Genomic DNA, 24,861 nt, shown 5'->3' on the forward strand with positions numbered 1-24,861 from the left:
TAATAGCGCCATGTGATATTAATGGCTTTTGTAAAGCAGCATCTGCACCTGTGGACACACAGGTCTGATGCATACCCAAATAATCTACAATATTTAGCTGGACAGGATGGTATCGGTATTCTTGTTTTAAATTCATAAAATGAGTTGGCTGGTGTGTCTTCTCTAAGCATTTTGAACTATTAGCTTCAGAACATGTATTTCATACTCTCAGAGGGCACATTTTCATATTCAAACTTCATACATTTGAGTGTGTTTTGTTACTACAAATTTCCATACAAGCCAGACTGCATATTTGCATAAATCTGAACATTTGTAGGTTACGAATCTTACTACCAAAATATTCAGAAGAACCTTTAGTTCCCAGAACTTTGTCAGCCAAACTAAACATACATTTCAGGAAGCTGCTACACACAAAACGAGAAAGACCTATTATACCTATGAGAACGTGATAATGTACAGTTGGAAGATATATATCCTATGCACTCCAGTGTGAGGATGTAGTTCAGTATATTTCTGCTATATAAACTACAGGTCCCATTCCTGATTTTTCCAGTTAAAGGAGCTTAAATGGTAGGTCTGGGATAAATTTGTGCTTAAGACACCAAAGAGTTGCTGCCAACCAAGAAGATAGTACTAGATGGGCTTTTGTTTTGACTCAGCACAAGGCAGCCTTGTGTTATATTTTTTAAAAACCTAAGATCTTACTCTGATGTCCAAGCACTAATGTAAAAAGATGACATCTGTTCTTGCATAGCTGAGTCCTGGCTCTACCTTGCACCAAAGTAACGTTGCCAACCTCCCAGCGGGGCCTGGGGATCTCCTGGAATTACAACTGATCTCCAGACTACAGAGATCAGTTCTCCTGGAGAAAATAGCTGCTTTGGAGGGTGGACTCTATGGCATTATACCATGTTGAGGTCCCTCCTGTCCCCAAAGCCTGCCCTACCCAGGCTCCACCCCTTCCCCACATCTCCAGGAATTTCTCAACCTGGAGTTGGCAACCCTATGCTATCATCTTCAACTTCCTATCTGTAACAGCAACAACTGTATCAAGAGACTACTGCAAGGATGAGATAAATATTCTGTATATAAATGGTTTCAAAAAATTCTTTCTTTATTGCCAACAGAGAGGTTTGCTGAATTCTTGTACTGGCAACAGACAGATCCAGATGTCTGTCCCAGGTCTTTGTTGGGAAGACCTATGCCAGCTAAGACAGACAGCCAAGGACCAGAGCCAGCTGTGGTTTTTGTGAAGGCCAAACAAGTTTTGAATGTAGGGGACCTATGGTGGTATGGCAAAAGTAGCATGGAGACTTCTTAGCTTGGCAAAAGCACAATGATAGAGTCCAGCTGTTGAGATGCCCCAGGATGGGAATATTGAATGCTCTTAGAAGAGATATACCCCCTGCTGTAGCAAATGGCAGCTCAAGGACAGAATCTAGTGTACAGTTGGGAGGAATATCATTTGCCCAATGGAGATAATTCTGTAACAATTTAGAAGAGAATCTGAGCTGGGTGTGGGCTGAAAGCCAAATGTCTGGGGTGGCCAAGCTTAAAATTTGATTAAAGAATAAATTACACACTGCACTAGAAGCTGCTCATATACTACATAGATGGAAAAGAGAAATAATGCTAATCTCTGTTTATATGTCTTCTCCAACCCGAGACACACCACTATTTTCCCATAAGAAGTTGTACTGTTTTGCAACTGGAAAAGGTAACCTTTGCTGGAGCTTTACAATGTATCTGCTTGTCTGGTATCTAATAGCACTCATGTTTAGATCAGAATTCTTGGGAATATTTCCATTTCTAATTGGAAAAAATACCTTAAAGAGACAAATCCAACAGATTGTCTTTGTTTTCGTGCTTAGAATACAAATAATTGCCCCTTTTGCTGCATATTGGGAATGAATTTCCTCCTGAAAGGTGATCTTTTGATGGGAAAGGATATAGCTACCTTTATACTATAGCTCCTCACTTTCTTGAACTAGGCAGGTCTATTAAACATATTCCTTATTGTACAGGAGCCTTTAGTAATATAAATTACTCTTTAACACTCGTATAGGTTCCCTACTAGTTTATGACTGCCCAAAGTAGCCATATTACAAAGGCCAATATTAAGCTCTTTTTATATCACATTGATTTCAGTGGGAGAACTGAATATCCACTTACATTTTTACAACTAAGATAAATGGTATTTGCACATGTTTAAGTCTGGCTTGAACATGTCTGTATTTTATCAATAAACCATTACTTTTCAAATGGTGTTCTTGGTAAAACACAGTCTAACAATCTCCAAGTGCCCCACCCAGCAATTATTCATTATTAAGGACACTTGATCAATTCAGAATGAATAATTGCTGGATGTGGAACTTTGAAATTGGTAAGCTGCATATATAAAATGGATGATAAGAAGGTAAACATGATTCCTTTACCACATCAAGTTCAAGAGAACTTTCCCAAATGGAGGTATTGGGAATCATGTACAGTGTACTGTACTGAATCCATATTATCCTAAGCCCACTGACTTCAATGGACTTAAAATGATGTAACTGTGCTGACCAGCAGCCCTATCTACAATCCACTTAAGCTGAAGCAGCTGGGTTATACAATTAGGCCCTCCAAGAAATCAAAATCCCAGAGAATAATTTATCAACCAATCAGAAATTACATTCTACATGCAAGTGTGTGCTCTACCACTGAGATTTGGTCTGTCTCTAAATGTGAGGTTTAACACATTTAAAAGTGGGGTTAGAATTACACTGAGAGCCGAACCACACGATACAAATTACACGAGACTGAGTGAGTGTCAGGAGTCCTGTCTTACCCCAAATGCCCATGTCCAGCATTCTCTTGATGAGCACGTGTCCTGGTCCAGGCACAGATTCTTAATGTTATGCTCCAGTGTGGCTGCAACGGCACACGTTCAAAGTCACAACCAGTAAGTCGACAATGTAGAGTGTCCTTTTTTCCTGGATCTTCTGCTTCCTATCTGCAGCTCACCCCACCGTACTCTCAGAACTGTGGGTAGATGGAGTTCATGTCTATATGCAGAGTGCAGATGCATGATGGGATATCCTTCCCACGTCTTGGAGGAACACGGAGAAAACCTGTGCCACCATGAACATGGGTTCGATGGAGGTCCTGCATTTCTGGCGCGTGTAGTTGAAAACAATGTTGGAACACATGTAAGTGCGTTTTTGTGTCATTCACGTGTAATTCGTATCGTGTGGTTCGGCTCTGAGATGCTGGTGTTCTCTCTGTTTTGCTCTACCCTAAGCATGGCACAACAAGTCTTATGCCTGCCTCCTAGATCAGTCTTCAAAAATTGCCTCTGAAAAAGCTGGACATAAAAATAGCCTGATAATTGGCTACACTCACAAATATCTTTGTAATATCATGTATATCACAGAAAACTTTGTGGAAAACAGGAAACAAAGGACTCTATTACCCATAGCTGGGACTCCCCAGTCTTTAACACAGGCAGAAAGCTGGTTTGTCAGGTAAATATTTTGATTTTTTTTTAAAAAAAAAGACTGCACTACATCTTTTGGTTTACTATGGCTGCTTCCACACACATTGGATAATGCACTTTCAATGTGCTTTAGTGCTCATTTGGAACTGGGTTTTTGTGTGTGAAACAAAAAATCCACTTTCAAAGGATTGCTAAAGTGCATTGAAAGTGCATTATCCAGCGTGTGTGGAAACGGCATATGGGACCAACCTGTAGATACTTCAGTATGCTTAAGATTGAGTCCAAATATTTTTGGGCAATGGAAGAAGGAAAATCGCTCTACCAAGTTGCTCCTCCATCCAACCATGGTAGTGACTTTGTCCACGTATCTTTTACTTTCGGCCTCCTGGTCTGCTTCTTTTGCCTCTGGTCCTCAAACCCTACATTTTCACCACTCACATATTAGTGTGTTGCTCTTTCTGACTCCTCTTTTTACAGGGCATTGCACTAGGGCCCATGGTGTTATTTTCTTCCTTTCATCATGTTCCATGGTAACAAATAGTCCCTGTATTTGCTTACTAGCTCTGGATTACAAATTCATGCTCTCATAGTATTTTTCCTGATACTTTTGTACCACAGATTCACAAGTGAAAAGTCACTCTAAGCAAAGATGCATGAGTTTAGCCAATCATTTGGATGCTATACTGCATAATCTCTTATTATCATAACCAAAACTTGTAGTAAACAATATAATGAAAATAATACAACTTAAATTAATTCTGAATTTGAAATCTGATTTAGTGGATTTAGAAGTTGTATATTCAATACATTTGATACTGGGCTCAGCATGAATTCTCGTACTCTCAAGTTTGGGGGGTGGGAGGTAACTGGATTCCGAGTTCCATGACTTCAAAATAATTAACAGCCCTGCTGTGAAGTGCTATAATCATAATACTAATAATACTACTAATTATAGTGTCTGTGCTTGAAATTTGTCTTAGAAATCAGTTTTAATTTTACCCCCAGAATTTAGCATTAAAACAATCACATGCTCTAGCTAGGTCAACTTTAATAGGCCTATCTAGAAATATTTTTGCTTGAATTTTGCTATGATACAAAATATTTTTAAAATAACATTGGGAGATCAAATTGAAATTTGGTAAAATCCTAACCCTTGCATATCTTAAACCATAGGGCTAGGAAGGTTTAACACTTAAATCTAATCCATAATCTTTTTAAAAGAATGTACCAGGGGAAAATTCCCCTCCATCCTATCTACTAACATGTCAGACAGCCAATTTATCCTCTTGTACTATTGTTCCATCTTCAGTAGATTGGATCACTTCCAGGTAGCAAAAAAGAGAGGAAAATGCATTACTAGTAGCTCAAGAAAATGGTAAAAGACATTCTAGCTCCCTGCTCCCCTCCCTTCCCAGGACACTGGGATCCATGGCCATTGGGACGAGAGGGGTTGTTTAGCTTATTCCTCTCTCCTTTGACAGCTGACAGATCCCACAGGCCCAGGAGGTGATCCATCTTTCATCTGCCCATCATGCACTTGAAGCAGAGAATGACACTGCCTAGCTCTCTCCCTCCCCTCTCGTGTGCTGTTTGGAACTTGGGAAAATTCAATTTCCTTCCTGCCTTCGGCTTCAGCACAGGCTCTTGTCTGCCTTGCACCTGCTCCTTGCAGCTGCAACTCGAGACTCTAGTGAAATACTTTCTGTCCTGCCAAGCAGAGGGCTAAGCAACCCCCCCCCCCGATAACATTTCATTTAATATTTGCTTTGCTGCTTTCTTCATTAACACCCTTGTTCCTAGCCTCCCTTTCTCCCAGGCATTTGCCTCTTAGCCCTCATCTGTGTTCCTGGTTACTGTGATCTTCTAGCATCAGTGCTCTTGGGGCCTTCGCAGCTTGTTTTTTCAATTCCTTCCTATTTGCCCCCAAGGTGGGATTATGTTTCCTGCCGAGCATTTCCTAGGAGATCCCTTAGAGTCAGAATTTCCAAAGAGAAAATCAGGCCCCACTCCCTCCCCCACTATTCTCTGCTTTGCTATATGCCAGTTTGCCTCAGTAATTGTTAAGATCTCAACAGTGGGATCAGTGTATACTTGCCAAGGGTCCCAAATATTTAAGGCAGATTTATTAGAATTTGCATGCACACACACGTGTGTGTGTAGTGGAATATCAATGTACACACAGAAAGTAACTCAGTGAATAGGCTCAAGCTGACATGAGCAACCTGAGCTGCCTACTAAAAACTTAGCTCTCTGCTCACAATGGGTGGGCAAGATTGAGAGCCATGGCCGGGCCTTCAACCAGCGCCCAAAACCTACTTAGGGTCACTCTACACATTACTTCTTTTACAAATTTTCCATGAAGCCAACCTATGTTCTGTGCAGACACAGATCAGCTCCAGCTCCAGGGATTGGCTTCCCAGCACGACATAGGAACATTCTGGAGCATGCACAAGTGATAAGGCCCTGCCAGTATGCCCCCACACACCCCCATTTCCAAGTTCCTATACTCCCTTGGAGGGAAGGGGGACCTGGTACTTACCAGGAATCTTCTCTCTGTGGTCCAACACAATGATATCGCTTCTGGTCCCAAACGAATAGTGGGAGCACTCACGAAGCCGGTGTAACAATGTCACTTCTGGAAGTGACATCATCATGTCAGCTGGGAGCATGTGCACCGTGCATGTTCCCAGGGTTCCTGCCAGTAGCAGGAGAACTCCGGGCAGCCAGAAACCTCTCTCTGGTCGGCAGAAACTGGTGTGCAAGCAGGGAGATTGCCTGCCACTGGTGGTGACCTGGGATCCCTACTTCCCCATCCATCACTTTCAGTCCTGGGGGACCTGGCAAACCTACTCTGTCCCCTTTGGCTGTGCCCCAGCCCAAATGGACTCAGATCAGGAAACAAGGGATATGTGAACATCCTTCTGTCAGCCCTCCTGTGCAGCCAGGAGAACATCTTCCTTGAGAGCTTCCCAGACATTTAGAAAAAAAGCACTGCAAGCAGCACAGGCCCCTTTGTGGCCTGGCCTCTCATGAAAGTTTGCCCTCCTGTGCAAGGTTGGAAGATATGCTGGCTGCTGCTGCAGCACCACCTACACACTGTGCCTAAAATAGGTACAGACTGCCAACTCCAGGGCAGAAAATTCCTGGAGACTTGGTGGTGAAGCCTGGGAAAAACAGGGTTTGGAGATGGGAGGGACATCAGCAGGGTATTTTGTAAATGAGTCCACTAGGGATCCCAGACCCCCGGTGGGGGCAGGGGATCTCCTGCCCCCACTCCCCACTCCCCTCCCCCACTTACCTGAGCAGCGGAGGGGGGCACACCTTCCTTGCACACTCCCCGGCGGCGCAGTGTGTTCCTGTGCGCTGCAGCCACCGAGATTGGGCCCATTTTGGCCCATATCGGGGCTGCTGTGGAGCGCAGGAGCGCTCCTGTGCTCCGCAGTGCTCAAAATGGGCCTGATCCATGACAAACCAGGCCTGTTTTCAGCTGCTGTGGAGCGCAGGAGCACTCCTGCTCTCCACAGTGCCCCAAATGGGCCTGCGCTCCACAGTGCCCCAAATGGGCCTGTTCTACCACAGATTGGGCCCGTTTTGAGGTGCTGCGGAGCACCTCAAAACTGGGCCCAATCCGCCGCAGAACAGCCCGTTTTGGGTGCGTTCTGCAGCACCCGGCTGTGCGATGACATCACCCCCGAAGTGATGTCATTGCACCTGTGGGGGCGCGTGCACGTGCTCTGTGTGTGTGCACCCCCCTCTCCACAAAGGTAAGTGCCAGGCCCCTGTCCCCCACCGGGAGATTGAGGGGGCCTGGCAACCCTAGAGTCCACCCTCCAAAGCAGCCAAAGCAGCCATAGGATCTGATCTTTTTAGGCTGGAGATCAACTGCAACTCTGGGGGTCTCCTGCCCTCAAATGAAGGATGGCAGCTCTAACTGTGACCCGCCTGGCAGCTTAGGAATTTTGCTTCCAATTTTCTGTTGTAGTAATAGAGTCTTAGAGCAGAATTACAAGTAACAAAAGGCACAGGTTGGACACTTGTCAGCTTCCCTCAAGTTTTGATGGGAAATGTAGGCATCCTAGTCTTGCAGCTTGGCTCTCTGACTGCTGTCCAATGGACTTTTAAACTGTCACTTGTCCAACATTCTGCCAAGCTGCCTACATTTCCCATCAAAACTTGAGGGAAGCTGACAAGTGTCCAACCTGTGCCTTTTGTCACTTGTGGTTCCGCTCTTATAGAAGTCCCCTATCTACTCAGAGAAGCCACCAATCAGGGAATGGGAATTCCCCAACTGCCAAAATATGTCAACTGCCAATAAACTATGCCTGATTTCACCATATTCTGGATCTCAGAACTTCCTCCAAACTTTCTTAAGGAGCGTTATTGCTCTGTCAAATTATGCCTTCATTGATGCCTGTGTTGATCTTTGATCATGTCGGGTATATGGCTAGGTTTAAAACCTAAGCCAGCAGCTTTCAGGAGTGAGAGGCAGTAGTAGGAAGGTTTTCCCCTTTATATTCAGGCAACCATATTGTGAGGTTTGGACAAATTGGAAGTGGGCCTCATTCACACAGACATATGCCTGGAATATACCTATCACCTAACCACACACAGTAACACTTTCTGCAGCACAAAGTTCAGCAACAGTCCTATGTTCCATAGAGATGAGGAATTCTATGCATCCTTATGTTTTCCAGGTTTGTAAATTTGTGTTGAGCATATGTGTATTTTGCTATAGTATACTTTTGAAAAGTATGTTTTATTTTTCATCCTTGTGTTTAATAAGCTCCCTCATTTAATATTTCTCCCTATCCCACAAAGAAACCTCAAGAACTTCAGAACTTTTCAGTAATGTTTTGTCTGGCTACCAGCTGGTCTACAACAGAATCTGTTTTAAATCTTATAGTTGTACAAATGCATGTCATCCAAATTAGTACACCCCTGTAACTGTGGGAGATTCACACAAGAGATAATGCAGGACCCCTCTGTTTCTGTCACCAGCACTGAGTTATTTATGTACAGCCCATAAAGTCACAATACAGCTGCTTCTGGCTCAGCTAAGCCATATGTAATTACTTCACTGGGTGTTCCTTTCCTGGGCCATCTGACACTTTGCTGGACACCTTGGGAAACTGTTCCATATGGATAATTTCTGTTAGACCATTAGGCTATCAGGCATGGAGAGAGGAAGGAAGAAAAAATCTGGATAGTGGTGCTGGAATTTCAATGCCAATGACATCATTTGATGAGGATTACTTAATATTACCCTGACCTGGATAGCCCAGGCAAACCCAATCTCATCAGATCTCAGAACTAAGTAGACTTGGCCTTGGTTAGTAATTGGATGGGAGACCTCCAATGAAGACCAGGGTTGCAGAGGCAGGCAATGTCAAACCACCTCTGTTAGTCACTTGTCATGAAAACCAGCAGGGGTTACCATAAGTCAGCTATGACTTGATGGCACTCTCCACCACCATTTAATGTTACACATTTTCCACACGAAGGAAAGTGTATAGAATTATAAACAGATAATCCTACATGCATGTAATCTGCCACATATATATTGTGCTGGAAGGCCTTAATTGGCTACCTCACCTTTGCAGTATAAGTAAACTGTGCGAGTATCCAAATGATAACATTTTTTCACACAGAGAAAAGTTGGAAATGTACTGTGCCATATATGCTTCTTGCGGGGATTTATAAGTATCTCATGGTCAGTTCATATTATAAATTGAGATAGTTGATATTAAATAGATGACTTTTCCTTACAGATGGGTATAATGAATCCATGCAATTGCTGTTTTGTGCACACTCATTCTGTGATATTTTCAGTTTCTATTTGATTAGGATTGAGTAAATGTGATATTAATAGATAGACTGTTTCAGAACACTGTCTACCTTGTGGGAATTGTTGCTTTTGAATACTTTCAAAATTAGTACTGTAACCAAGCTGTAGCCCATGAGAGTTTTATGCTGCTTTGGACCCTGGCACTACACATCCATGATGTTACATAGATATGCAACAATCATGCATCTAAATGGCATCCCCACTGCCTCCATCAACACTCTGGTAAGGGTGACACCAGATACATGAAGGGTACAGAGAGGAGGGAGATAGGGTGGGGGATAAAATTCCAGGAGTCCCAGTCAACTTAGACAGAGCCATGGAATCAGGCATGTTCTATGATTTGTTTCCATATGACATTTGGGTTAGCTCTGGCTATGTGAGGGAGGCCAGAGGGAATTTCAGAAGTCTTTGTCATCAGCGTCCCTTGGACAGCCAAATCTCATAATGGTATAAGAATGTCTGCTGCGCTGCCACAGACTTTTGGCTCGCTCTTGTCCCCTTTTGTAACAGTGTTAATACTGTGCAAAAATCTGTCCTGGCAAAAAATTGTAATCCATCACTGCTTTTGAATATTCAGAGCCAGTTCTAGTGATAATGACCATAGCCACAAAAACATGGTGGCTTCAGTTTCCTGCCTTGATCCATATCAGCACTGTTAAGGACAAGTGCTGTCCATGGGTTCTTTCATTCCACCACCATTTTCCAGTGGGTAATTGCTTTCCATGCAGTATACTGGAGTTTGATGTGCCTCCAGCTTCAGTAAACGCGTGCTATTGTGAGAGATGATGTTCCAGTGAATGTGAGCTATTTGACTGTCTCTTCACTTGCACTATGACTAAATGGAAGCAGCTGTGGCTGGAGGGAGGGCTGTTGATGGTTCGTATCACACAATCTGGCACTTCATGGAAAGCTTCTCATGTTTTCATTTGGGAAATCTTCTTGCTTCCATGGTTGGAAATTTTGAACAAATTTAATTTTGCAACATGGGAAAAGAGACCCTGAGGAAATATTGCCCCTCCCTGGGAAGAATTAAGCTTATCCTTGCTCTGTCTCCAACAAGTCCATTTTGTGTTCAGATTTTCACAGGATCCTTCTCGGCATATTTGAAAAGTGAATAACAGAGGAGTAAAGAGACTCTTGCAGGGAATAGTGTGAAATAACAGGCTAGAAAAGAATAGCTGAAACCTCCAATTCATCAATTTAATACAGAACTTCTATTACGAAAATCGTTTTTCCTTTAGTGTTACATTTCATTTTAGGGGCTAAAAGTGCTTTTAGGGAAGAGGCAAAAATTATTTTTGAAAAAAGCAAGCGTTTTTTGCATTCTTGCTCTCTCTGTTTCTCTTTTCCACGGCTGCTCTGATGACATTTATTTCTGGGATGTCTTCCTGGGAATAGTCCCATGGGTCATCCCAGTCAATCATGGATCACATTGTGAACATGATGATGTTACACTGCTATATATCCAATCTGATTTGGCTATGGAACATCAGTGAGGGTAAACAAAGCCTGTTCAGAGTGCTGGTGATGCTTATTGGATCAGTGTTTTTCTCTGGATATTTTATACCCTAAACCTTTCAGAGGAACACCCAAATAACCACTAAATGGGATTCTTTTTAAATGACTGCAACAATATTTTGCAGAAGCACATTCCATTCTTGTCTTAGCCCTGTACTGTAAGAAAGATGAGAAATTTAAGTTGAGAGGCAATGGAGATACTGAGTTAGGTCTCCTTCACATGGGAGAACATGCAGCAGAAAATGGATGCACTTGCTCATCACTGCATTGCTTGAAAAGTGAAATCTTGCATCTTTCCCATGCAGATCTCATATGGCCCTCACATGCACCTCATTGTGGCTTCTCTTTTTGCTTATGCATATATATATTTTTAAAAAAAACAGACTAGTGTTCCATCTACTTGGTACTATGTCCAACAGCCTGATAGGTGGAGGTGGTAGGGGTTGAACACTGAGTGCTGTGCAATAAAAAGATATGATCCAACAATATGTTGCTCCAATATTCCAACAATATGTTGCTCAAAGAATAGAACTCAGTTCTCCTTATTTAAATCCGATGCGATGTTTAACAGAATGCTATGACTTTTTCGGTTAGCAATCCATATCTATATATTTATTTGGTATATTTTTATCCCATCCTTCCTCAAAAGAGCTCATGGAGGCATACATTATTCTCCCTCCTCCATTTTATCTTCACAATGACCCTGTGAGGTAGATTAGGCTGAGACAAAGTGATTAGCCCAAGGTCACCAGCATGCTTCACGGCAGAGTGGACATTTGAAGTTTAATCTCCCAGATCATAGTTTGACTCCATGCTGGCTTTAGTCTTACCAGGTTTGACTTGATGAAGGGAAAACATGGTGGGATGGAGGGATGTCATACAATGTTGTAATGTCGCTCCCAGGTGGAAACCCGGAGGTGATGTCACCAGGTCATGCAATGCTCTAGAACTTCCCCCAGTCTCTATGGGGGAACAGAGGTTGCTGATGCTCCCTTTTCCCAGGCCGTACCCCTGAAATGCTCCCAGGCCACACGAACTGGCTCTCTGTAATTTGAGAAGGAGTACATTTTCGGATGGCTTATATAAATCAGTATTGACAGAACATATAGGAATAAATGAGACCAATCCTTATGTTACCATAAGTGGGATTTCAAAAGGCTTTCTTCACCCTCAAGGTCACAGACCAATGGATGAAGGCACCCTCCAATTGCACTACGGAAGCAGAATCACACATTTCACAGCTGCCCATCAGCTGATCATAGAAAGACTAAACTGAGGTCTCCCTAAAGATACAGCAAGTTTTCAAAATGTACATACCAATTGCAGTACTGTGCTTTGATTCTCAGATATACAGCAAAGTGTTGGTTCAATTTCTCCATCATCCTCACAGTGCAATTGATTGCCTTGCTGGCTCAGATCAAAAGTACTACCTCATCTAGCACTCTTTCTCTGACTAAGTAGTAAGTAAATCTAGGAAGGTCGCTATAGGACCTGGTAATCAAAGCTACATGCTTTATTTGAAACTATAATGGCTAATCAACCCATTCTTCATGAATAGCTTCACAAATAGGTGAGATAATCAATGCTATGATGCATGATGAACCACTCATATGATGGCATCATCCAGTAATCCACATTCCACAATAAAGTTTTCATAGAGTGACTCGTCCCATAGCGCAGATGTGTAATAAAGTTCCACTGTCAGTTGTCTTCAATTCAACCCCTGTTGTTTGGCAAGAAAATAAATTGTAACAGTTCAGTACTGCATTTACTAACTTCAGCATCTAAGGAATAATAATCTATTTGCTCAAGAGATATCAGTTCACTTGTGAAATCTGGTTTCTGTCTATGATTATCGTGCTTTTCCCCAATCACAGCTAACAAGTCAGAAAGAGGTCATATGGGTTGCTTGAGGCTGCTCACGGCATCAATGGGATTAGAACTCAATATTTTGCTTCCTGCTTTATTTCCCTACTGAAATCCTAGACCACACAGCCTTTTCGATGTATATTGATGGGGTATGGCCATGTATACAAACCAAAGAAGAACTTCTGCCATAAAGTGATGCACTGCTACGATTCAAGGAATAGAATAAAGAAGTAGGCTGCACAGCTAAAGCCAACAGAGTGCTTAAATTTACAAGCCAAATGTATACACACTTCTTGAAAACCTTGACTGAACTTTGAACACTGAACTTCATGTACAATATGAAATAGGTAACAAAACTTTTGAAATTTGGGTAATACACAACCAGGGCTGGCGCCTCCATTGAGGCAACCCTGGTGATCGCCTCCAGTGCTGAGGCGCTGGAGAGGGCACCGGGGCCAGGGGCGGGAGCACGCGCCATGGAGCTGGCAGCAGCAGCATGCGAGTGGCTGACCAGGAGGGATAGGAAGCTGCCTGTGCACTGCCCCAGCCACCTGCCATGCCTGGCCTGCAGCTACTGCAGCCTCCCAGCTCTCCCACACTGCTGCTGCCGCTACCAACATGCGCCCCCGGCTGGGAGCAGCAGTCACGGGCCAGGCGTGGCAGGCGTCTAGTGTGGTGCGCAAAGCAACAGAGCAAGAAGGCTGGGAAGACACATGCACACCTCCACAGCCACTTGCCGTGCCTGGCTGGGCTGGCAGCCTCTCAGCCCTCCCACCCAGCTGCCCACCACCCCGCAGTCCAGGTGTGTGCGCGCGCGCGAGGGGACAGGAACAGGCCTGAAGCTGCTCCCCCCATGCCTCAGGTGCCAGAAACCCTGGTGCCGGCACTGTACACAGCTTCATTCTATTCTTCAGTTTTGATATTGCCAGTAACACTGAACATATGTCAGTGATCAAGTGGTTCAGATACTGCATTGCCATCTTTCATAGTCTCAAGATAGATAGTGAAATTAGCTGTTAATTGATAGGCAGTAAATCAAACTAGGAAACTTGTAGTGGAATCTTAAACAGAGTTACACCCTTCTAAGGAAGAATTTGATTGACTTATAAGGATGTAGTTGTGTTTAGGATTGCACTAATAATTATCAGCATAGTCCAAGTCACGTTTGTTCTCACTATATACTGATGGATACTGTCAGCTTTCTCTATCCCAGAGTACATATTGCGATCTTGGGGGCACTGATGGAGGCCTTGACTATAGTAAGCAGGAGGTTGTTGATCAGACAAGAACAGAAAAGCAGGTTGCTTGAACGTATATTTGGCTTGGACAATTAAGGGGCTTCACTCAGTTGGTCATTCTTAGTGGCCAAAGTATAGTGAGGACCAACTTGTAGCATCTGAAGAAATAGGCCCCAGTCCACAAATTTTGTTAGTTTTTAAGGCACGATGGGATTCCTGTTTAGCTTTACTGCTTTCTTCTGTGCACAATGAAAACTGGATACACAATAATTATTTTTAAAATTCATGCAGATTTATAGAACTGAAATACTTTCAGCTCTTCATGGAAAGAAGTCAACAAAGCACAGCTAGCCTGATTAATTGTCATTTGAAAATCAATCTTTTTATTATATAATTAACACTGTTTTTGTTTTCAGACATTACTGAAATACTTCTGGCTATAGTCCTTCACCACTTTATTCTGATATGGTTTGAGAAAAATCCCACAGTCTGCAAAGGTACTTCAAGGAGACTACTAAAGGGCATGTGTTTGGAGGATTACATTCTTTGATAAAATGTTCCAGAAGCTGATCTATTGTCCGGTCCTTGGCAAGTTTTTGAATGTCCACATCTGGCCTTGATCTCAGATGCTAGCATCTGCAGTTGTACAGTAACATCTGCTTCTCCCCTCCCCTTGCATTTTTGGCAGACCCTTCCAGCAAATGGCCCCTTCAGCAGGAAGCAAGTGAAGTCTTCTCTTCATTCCTTGGCTAATTTAAAGTGTGCCTGGAGGGTCTGGCATTTTCTACCTATTCATTTTAAGGCAAGACCATGGCTGAATGATGTGGGAAGGCAGGTATTGGTATATAGGTCTGGCAGCAATGACTGGCATTATTAAGAACCTGCAGGAACACACCACGGGCCAAAGACACCCCTGTTTCTCCTCCTTCCCAGCCAACCCAAACTCTGCTGCCTTTAAGAGCAGCTGTTCCAGCTGTGTCTTTTCATTTTCTCTTGTCTGAAATCCTGTAAAACTCATAACCTGGGAACACATATCAGTCACTAGTGCAACCAGACCATGTCTTTTCACCATACTGGGGGTCAAACCAGACTAGCTTTTTAAGAGTCGGTCCCAATTCTGTGGACATAACTCATGCCCTCAGTAGCCTCCACAGCAGTTGCAGGGAATGGCTAATAAAAATAAAGCAAAGCCCATTTGGGCTTGGAATGCTGCCACAGGTGGAGGAAGTGCCCCTGCCCCTTCCCCCCAGACATTTTCCATGTCAAAAAAGCAGTGCTCCTCATACAAAGAATACTCCATGAGGAATAGCAAAAATGTGGAATTAACTCCTCCCATATTGGGTGTGGAGAAATGGCCAGGGAGGCAGGATCCCTTCATCTCCCCTTGATGGTATTCCAAACCCAAGTAGGCTCTCCTGTGTGATTGCAGGGAACCCAAGTTGGATCCAGGCAACCCAGACCCAACTCTTTAAAAGAGCAAAGATCTAGTTTGGCCCTGGGACTGGCAGAAGATGGGGAAATTCTAAGGCTAATGAGGAGGGGCAGCTGATAACAATGGCACTGAAGTTGGAAAAGGAGGGCTTCTAATGATGAATTTACAAGTTCATCTCCCTCCAACTTTTTTCAAGCTGGGCCCAAAGTTTGATGAAGTTCAGGTCTGGTTTGTAAAACTACATTTCCCAGGTGCCTTTGGTAGGGTTGCCAGGTTCCTTTACCCTCCTGGTGGTGGTGGTGGGGGGGACCCAGCACTTACCTTTTCTTTCTTCTTGCATGTGGGCAAAGCATACATGAATTCCCGGTGCAGCATGATGACATCACTTCCAGGAATGACATCATCACTCAGGGATGGAAGAGCTCCTGAGCTTCACGCTGTGCCAGTATGGGCCCCCAAATGGTCCAAATCAGCCCAGTGTGATGCCCAGGACCACTGCCCAGGACCACTTCCTGGGAGTGATGTCACCATACCATGCTGGAAGCACTCTGCAGGAGGCCCATTCCATGCTTTCACCACCGCTGGTCAGTTGACTGGTGGCAGGGGGAGGAGACTGGGAGCAGGGGATCCCACTCAGGGATCCCACTAGGGGATTGGCCACGGTAGCCCTGGGCTTAGGGACCCCAGACCCCGGTGGGGGCAGGAGATTCCCCGCTCCTGCTCCCCCCACCCTGCCCCCACTTACCTAACCGGCAGGGTGTGCGCACCTTCCCTGCAGGCTCCCCCCGGCGTGGCGCGCTCCTGTGTGCAGGAGCCACCGGGATTGGGCCCGTTTTGGCCCGGATTGGGGCCATTGTGGAGCATGGGAGTGCTCCTGCACTCCACAGTGCCTGAAAACGGCCCCAATCCATGGCACAATGGGTTCGTTTTCAGGTGCTGCGTAGCACTGGAGAGCTCCTGTGCTCTGCAAAGCCCCCAAATGGGCCTGTTTCTGTGTGAATTGGGCCTGTTTTGAGGCACTGCAGAACGCAGCTCCTGCGCTCTGCAGCACCCGAAAATGGGCCCATTCTGCTGCGGATCGGGCCTGTTTTGAGGCACTGTGGAGTGCAGGAGCACTCCTGCGCTCCACAGTGTCTCAAAAACAGGCCCAATCCACAGCAGAATGGGCCCGTTTTCGGGTGCTGCGGAGTGCAGAAGAGCTCCTGTGCGCCGCAGTGCCTCAAAAATGGGCCCGTTTCGGCATGGATCATGCCCGTTTTGAGCCCCTGCGGAGCCTAGACGTGCTCCTAGGGGCTGCGCGATGACATCTGAAGTGATGTCATTGCACCTGTGGGCGTGCACGCGCATGCGCATGCAAAACAAGCACACACACCCTCTCCCTCAAGGTAAGTGCCAGGCCCCTATCCCCTGCCTGGAGGTTGAGGGGGCCTGGAAACCCTACCTGGGCTCTCGGAAACTGCCATTGCAACATTCAAAATTATATGGAAGAAAGTAGGTAAGCCTCCAGCCAGATTTCCTCATTGCTGCTTCACTATACTAATGACATTGCCAGGTACATTTATGGGAAGGGAGCAGCAGGGCAGAGTCCACAGGCTACAATAGGTTTTTGAACCCTCTGTGCTGATAATGACTGGGAGAGGTGTAGCATCTGTATCCAGAATTTAGTTGAGAACCAAGTAAGGCTTTATCTGACTGGGAGGAGAGCTATTTCAATCTTCCAGATCTCATATTGAATTGAACTAGGGGGAGCTCTCCCATCAGCAGTGGTTGGTAGTGGGGAGGAAAGTGACTATGTTGACAGCTGCAGAAGCAATCGTGGTTATCATACTAGTAAAACCAGAAAAATGTCTCCCTGGTCCCTCATCCCCTCCCATGTCAGGTTGTCTGTGTGTTAGAGTTGCCAACTTTCGAGTGGGGCCTGAAGTTCTCTAGGAATTACAAGAAATCTCCAGACTACAGAGATCAGTTCCCCTGGAGGGAATGGCAGTTTCAGAGGAGGGTCTCAGAGGAGGGTCTCTGTGCTTTGACATCCCCACTGAGCTACCTCTGCTTCCCCAAATTCTATCTTCCCAGGTACTGCCCCTAAATCTCCAGGAATTTCCTAAACTGGAGTTGGCAACTTTAATGTGTTTGCTTATGTTTTTGAGTGTGGTGCGAGGGGAAAGGAACTTCCATTGTTTCCTTGTCTATGAGTGATAATATTAGATAGGGAATCGCTGCATTTAGCGCTGTTCCCATCACCATGCCATGACAATAAGAAGATTATTGGAAGTGCAGGGATACAAGTATTCTTCGGGTATAACTGATCATAGAAATATAGAAATAGACCTGGAAGGTACCCCCAAGAATCATTTAGTCCAGCCCCCTGCACAACACAGAAAATTCACAGCTATCCCTCCCACCTCCTTCAGTGACCACTGCTCTGTGCCCAGAGGAAGACAGAAAACCTCCAGTATCACTGACTAATCTGGCCTGGAGGAAAATTCCCTCCTGAGTCCTGACCTCAAAGTGGTGGTCAGCATTACCCTGGGCATATAAGAAAGGGCCACAAGAGCCAAGCACCAGCTCATCCCTTCATGTACTCCCTCACTTGATCTGTGTACCTGATCACATGGGATAACAGTCAAAAGACACTTTGCATTGGACATATTGGGGTGGAGGGATTTCATGTCCTTTCCCCTTGTATCCTTCAAATGCAAACAATGTGTCGATTTGCAGTTACCAACATGGCATGGCGGTCTGCGTCCTGGACAGAAGTGACCATAACCTAGGAACGTGAGCCATATCCTAGCTTTTGGGGGGGATACACCAACTCCAAGGTAATCCCAATTTTTTTTGTAAATGACCTTCTTCAAAACCAAAAATTCCTATTTTAATTCCATTTTACCTAAAGGCTATTCTGTTCCTAATTTGAGACATTTTCCAGACCATCATATATAACATACTCAATATGGATTATGCTATAGGATGCAATGTAGAGAGGTGTGCCTATTTACTGATGAAATTAAGAGGACTAAAGATTAAGAGATCCAGTTTGGTGTGGTGGTTAAGAGTAGAGATGGGCACAAACAGAAAAAAAAGTGAACATGATGTTCGTTGTTTGTTGCCATCCACGAACAGGGACTCACGAACAACCACGAACATGGCCCTGTTCATAAACATGTTCATGGTTGGCTGTTCGTGGGGGCCAGCAGGCTCTCCTCCAGCCATCATCCAAGTCAAGATCCCTACTGCACCACTCCCAGAAACCTTACCTGAGCAGGCAGCAGGAAAGGTACCAATAATAAATAATAGCTTGGCCCAGAGCCTGGCAGCAGCCCTGGAACCTGAAGGGGTAGATCCCTATCCCACCACACACAAAGAAAATTCAAGCTCCAATGCACTCTCTTTATCAAAATGCCAACAGCAACTGTCTCTCTCTCTCTCCACTGTCTGCAAAGTCAGAGTTGGGAGCTCCCCTCCCCCCTGCTCTTTGCTCCCCTGCTGTAACAAATTTGGAGCTCCACACTTGAAAGGAAGACCTGCCTATCAAGCTAAATTGGGCTTAGATTGGGGTTTCAAGGGCAACAGCAGAAGTTCAGACAGAGTTCAGACAATCCCTGCCTAAGTTGCCAATGGAATTGATTGCAGGTGCCAGACTGTCTGGCTTGATGAACAGCAAGATGAACAGCAATGAACGAGGCTTGCAACAACCACCTGTTTGTTTAGAATGGGGCCTCACGAACAGCTTGTTCGCAAACAGCAGATTGGGCTGTTCATGGTTTTTTTTAGTTCGTATTGCTGTTTGTGCCCATCTCTAGTTAAGAGCACGGGACTCTAATCTGGAGAACCAGGTTTGATTCTCCAAGCCTCCGCTTGAAGCCTTGGGTCAGTCAGTCACAGCTTCTAGGAGCTCTCTCAGCCCCACTCACCTCACAGGGTATTTGTTGTTATGGGGATAATAATAACTTACTTTGTAAACCACTCTGAGTCAGCATTAAGTTATCCTGAAGGGGGGGTATTTAAATCAAATATTATTATTAAAACTCTCAGTTATTCTCTTAACGCACATGTGTAGCTAACCCTTTCTGAATTGTACAATTTAATAACAATAATAATTATTTTTGCTGAAGCAGGAAGCAAGCAAGCAAGGTAACTAGTTAACAAGCCTTTTTTAAAAGCGAAGTGTTGATGTGAGGCCTTTTTGATTTGGAATTTTGGCTCATTGAAAAAGAAGACTTAATTGATGCCTCTGGATGCAAGCCTACAGGCAGTAAAACTGACAAATGATCTAGTTGAGAAAGAAAAGCCACCTGCTCAGGTGCCTTTTATATCAGACATTCAATTTGGAGGGGTTAACCTCAGGTGTTCATACTAAAGTGACAGAAGGAAGGAAGTGAGTCTGGGCAACTGACCATCCAAATGCCAGCAATCAGGAGAGAGAGACTGGGTGAAAGGTGATGTGAAACAACTAAAAGGGCTTAACGAGAACTGACTCTTTGATGCAGAGCAAGGAGAAATCTCGGTGATTCTGGAACACCAGGCAAAAATCAAGGATGGGGCCCAGAACACACAGGTGGGGGAGAGAGCATAATCAACCATAGGGCTCTTTGCCTCTGCCCCATGTGAGCAGAAAACAACACAGAGGATCAGTGGTCAGGCTCAGGGCAGCAGCCCAGGCAGTGGGGGGCTCTCAGTATGCCTCCCTCAGAACAGGGCTCAGGACAGCTGCCCCAGAAGACCCATGTATAAAACTTCCCCTGCCCAGAACATTGCTATATCAGAGGGAATGGAATCATCTGCAAATTAATCGTATGTCATCATTTTGTGTAAGCTGGTTTTTGGATCAAAAGCTGGGTTAAAAATCAATTAAACAAATACACCATTTTATGTACATTTCCATGTCACTTTTTAGCATAGGTTGTCCTGCACTGTCTATGTGAGTACTTCGGCAATAACCCATAGTGTAGCACCAAGCCAGCCTCCCCTCACATCCTAGCAGGAAAGAAGTTGGAGCAGTCAGGCTACCATAACATATATGCAGCTCACATTATGACTGTATGTGTCAGTCATGGAGGGCATCCTTCAAGGGGCATGTCAAGTAGCTCACAGACAGCTTGAGCTTGTTCGCTAGGTCGCTTTCCATATCTGTGCCTGCAATGCCAGTGGCATCTATTTGTACAGTGAATCCTCTTTTATAGCCATGCAGCTCAGTTAATTGTTCAAAGGAAGAATACAATCACAGAGACATAGACTTAAGGGGGGAAATGTATATTGCTGTTTGCTATATGTCCAAGTCTATCTGAAAACTGCATTAGCGGCTCCTAATCTGTCTAGACATAGAGCAATTTGTGCATGTATGTCCTTGCAGAGCTACATGGAAAAAATAATTTATTCCTTCTCTTACATAAAACAACAACTAGTTTTAAAATTTTTATCTGTGTACTTTAATGACCTGGCCTAACAATGATCTCAGAGGAAAACCAATTCCCCTTGCTGAACAGGTGCAAAAGTGGGTGCAACCCAGTATGAATCCCACTGATCCCAGTTACTGCGCTGCCACAATTCTGCCTGGCTTCTTGTTTGTATTAGGCTGTCAATAGTGGGGCTGATAGGAACCAGTCTGAGGCATGACTTCTGTGGAAGAAGATATGTTCAACTGGCAAACGTGTTCAGTGCAAAGTTCTCAGCTCACATAGCTACCATCACTGTGCCACCTTGGTTCCTTGCTTCTTTCAAGGAGCTGTGAAATAAAGGAAAGGCCAGGCAAACAAAACCAGGGCCCTTTTCACGCTGCTTACCTGCTCCCAGAATGTTGTGAAATATCTTCTGCAAAAAACACGGAAGATAGAGTCTTCTTGTGAGAATTTTGCATGATGTCGCAGAAGATGCTATCTTCCGTGTTTTTTGCGTAATATTTCGCAACGTTCCGGGAGCAGGTAAGCAGTGTGAAAAGGGCCCATATTGCTTGAACACTGAAGATGTTTTCAAATACTTAACTGCACATTTTGAAATGCACTGCCAGATCAAGAAGGGTTAGCAGCAGTTTTGGTGGGGGGGAATCCAAATTTGCCTTTTAGCTTCTATGCTGAATTATATATTCATGCAGAATCACTATCAACACCAATTTGCCAGGGTTATCACTGAAAAAGGGGGGGGGGAGACAAAGGGAAGGATGGATGAAAGCTCCTAACTAAAAAAAGTCCCAGCCAGAATGTACTACTATCTGACAGTACAATTTAGGTTGCTAACTCAAGTTTAGAGAATTCTTGGAAATATGAGGTTGTACATGGGGAGGGTAGAGTTCAGGAAGGGGCAGGAGCTCAGCAGTGATGTGATGCCACCACCCAAGGCTGCCATTTCCTTCAAGGGAACTGATCTCTGTTGACTGGAGATCAGTTGTAATTCAAGAACATCATGTAGCACCTTCAGTTTGATAACCCTAAACAGAATTAATAGCAATCAACTCACTTCCAAATGCAGAAGTTATGATTAGAGATGGGCACCAACAGCAATACGAACTAAAGAAACCCACGAACAGCCCAATCTGCTGTTCGCGAACAAGCTGTTTGTGAGGCCCCATTCTAAACGAATGGGTGGTCATGGGTGGTCTTTGCAAGCCTCGTTTGTTGCTGTTCGTTGCTGTTCGTCAAGCCAGACAGTCTGGCACCTGCAATAAAATTCCCATGGCAACTCAGGCAGGGATTGTCTGAACTCTGTCTGAACTCCTGCTGTTGCCCTTGAAACCCCAATCTAAGCCCAATTTAGCTTGATAGACAGTGTGGACTGGAGCTCCAAATATGTTACAAGAGGAAAAGACCAGGGGGGAGGAGGGCTTCCAGCTCTGGCTTTCAGGGAGAGACAGCTGCTGTTAGAGAGACAGGGTGAGTGCATTGGAGCTTGAATTTTTGTTGTGTGTGGTGGGATAGGGATCTACCCCTTCAGGTTCCAGGGCTGCTGCCAGGCTCTGGGGCCAAGCTATTATTTATTATTGGTACCTTTCCTGCTGCCTGCTCAGGTAGGGTTTCTGGGAGTGGTGCAGTAGGTATCTTGATGGCTGGAGGAGAGCCTGCTGGCTCCCATGAACAATGAACATGTTCGTGACAGGATCATGTTCATCAGTGTTCATCATTCATTGTTCGCGGATGGCAACGAACAACAAACACCATGTTCATTTTTTTCTGTTCGTGCCCATGTCTAGTTATGATTAGAAGGGCCTGGAGGTTCAGGAGCCATCCTAGGTTACAAGCATATTCTTATGACATGGTCCATGACATTTTCTTTTATGATTCATGTGTTTGTATTTATTGAAAGTGGGCCCTTTTTGCAAATTTTGTACTGGGCCCAGGGAAAAGATGGTTGGTCCCAATGCATCCATGCAACTGTAGATAATCTCTTTTGTTCTTGGGGGCCTACTGCCCTACTCAAAGGGGGTTCGACATCTTTTACCAAATAAACATTCCAACCTGATTCTAACTCGACCAAAATCTCACGGCAGAATTTTCTTAGAAGGCTTGGCCTGCCATGAATTGAACTAGCTTGTCCGAAGTGATTTCAGTTTTTACCAAGCAATGACATTTAATGTTTCCAAAATATGTGCAGATGTTAAAAATGCACATAATTTTAGTTAAAAGCGAGTTAAGTTTAGTCCAAAATAACTAGTGTAGAAAAAAAATGTTTTCCTTTAAGATTTGGGAAACAGCTGAACAAAATGTCAAAGAGAAACAGGTTTTAAATTTTTGTTGTGTTTTTGTTTTCGTTTGCATGAGCCAACTTGTTTCTACCCACTCCCTCTATGTTAACATCTGTTACACATATCACTTCTCCATGCAGGTCTTCTTTGAGGACTTTATTTCCTACTAAAAGAGAAAGTGACACATTCCTTCTCTTCATTCCAAAAAACTTATATATATATAAGTTGACTGACAAACAACTCCAATTGAGTCCAAATGTTCTAGTGCTCTAATTTATTTTAAAAAGAGAAACAAAAGTTTCACTAGCAAATGGAAATAGTCCCACAATCATTCATTGTGATGAAACTTTTCAACAGCCTTCTGGTTAGGAATGAAGAAACGAAGACAAGGATTGCCAGAGGGTGAAAATGTTGTGTAAATGTACAACAAAGGATCAAAATGTTGTTGCTATGCATGTCACTAGGCAAGGTTGTCAAAAATGGTGCCTGTGGCCTGGCAATTTGTGCAGCTCCTAAGAGGAATGCAAACTTTAGTGAGAACTGCTTCCTGTTCTGCTGTGGAAAATGCTAGTTGAAGTTCTTGGGTGTTCCTGAGAACTCCCCTATGAATGATGAGGTGGAAGGAGAAGACAGGGCAGAAGATTAAATATCCTGGGGGTTAATTTTCCATGGGAAATATGATTGGAGTTTAGACTTAATAATGTAGGCTACATCTGGACAAGAAGTGATTCCACTGGAGAGGACCATGGCAAAATGAGTCCTTTGACAGAGACCTACCAATTCTACTCTTTTTGGACTGTGGACTGCTGATGTTTACAATGGATATGCATCTTTACCACTTTTGGATTAATCATCAGGGTTGGTCCTAACTACTGAAGAGATGGAATTTCTGTCTCACTACTGAAAATGGGGGTGGAGACAGCCCAACAAACAAGCAAACTCTCTACTCTTTATTATTCTGTTAGGTAGATTAAACTGAGTGACACTGAACAGCCCAGACTAGGGTAGCCAGACTGAACATGGCAACTGGCTGGAGGATTGGGGGCAGGGGCATGGTGGGTGCTGGCATTGCAAGCATGATGATGTTACTTCTGGGGAAAACTCAGAAGTGATGCAGTAATGCTACGAATTGCCAGAAACTGTATGATTTATAATACAGTTTCTGGTAAACCTTTGACCCATTTCTGAGATTTCCCCAGAAGTGACATCATGCATTGGACAGTAATGACTTTTTAAAAAATCCTCCCTCACACACTATTTGAGGCAGCAGCAGGCAATGGGAGTTGAGGGCAAGGAATCCCTCACCCCAACTGGGAACCAGGCAGGCCCAAACTCATGCAATAAGCTTCATGAAAGAATAGATTTGACCATAGGTCTCCTTGGTCCTATTCAGACACTAGCCCAGACGCTGCACCTATTCTGATGCAATGCACACTAATATATCAACTGTTGTGAAATACATTGACAAGATAGCAATTCTTGCAGTAATTCCACTTGTTACCAGCAATTTCTGTGTCACCAGGCTTATGATAACATGGTATGTGTTTGTGTGCAGAGAGGGAGGTGGAGCTGGGCAGTTATTATATCGTAAGTCCCCCACAAACAAGTCTGCACTATCTTGTCTTTAGCCACAAGAAGCACTTTTAGTAAGCCTTCTAGGTTTTTTTTATAACCTACATCCAAGACTGGGAGCAAAAATTAGCTTTCACTGGGATATCTTTGTTAGCATACTTCCACAGAACTTGTTCAGAGCATAATACTTAAGTGGGAAGTTTCCAAAAGTTTTCAACTTTCATTTGACAACAGCTCTTT

This window comes from Eublepharis macularius, chromosome 2 (assembly GCF_028583425.1).
Source record: "Eublepharis macularius isolate TG4126 chromosome 2, MPM_Emac_v1.0, whole genome shotgun sequence".
Taxonomy (NCBI): Eukaryota; Metazoa; Chordata; class Lepidosauria; order Squamata; family Eublepharidae; genus Eublepharis; species Eublepharis macularius.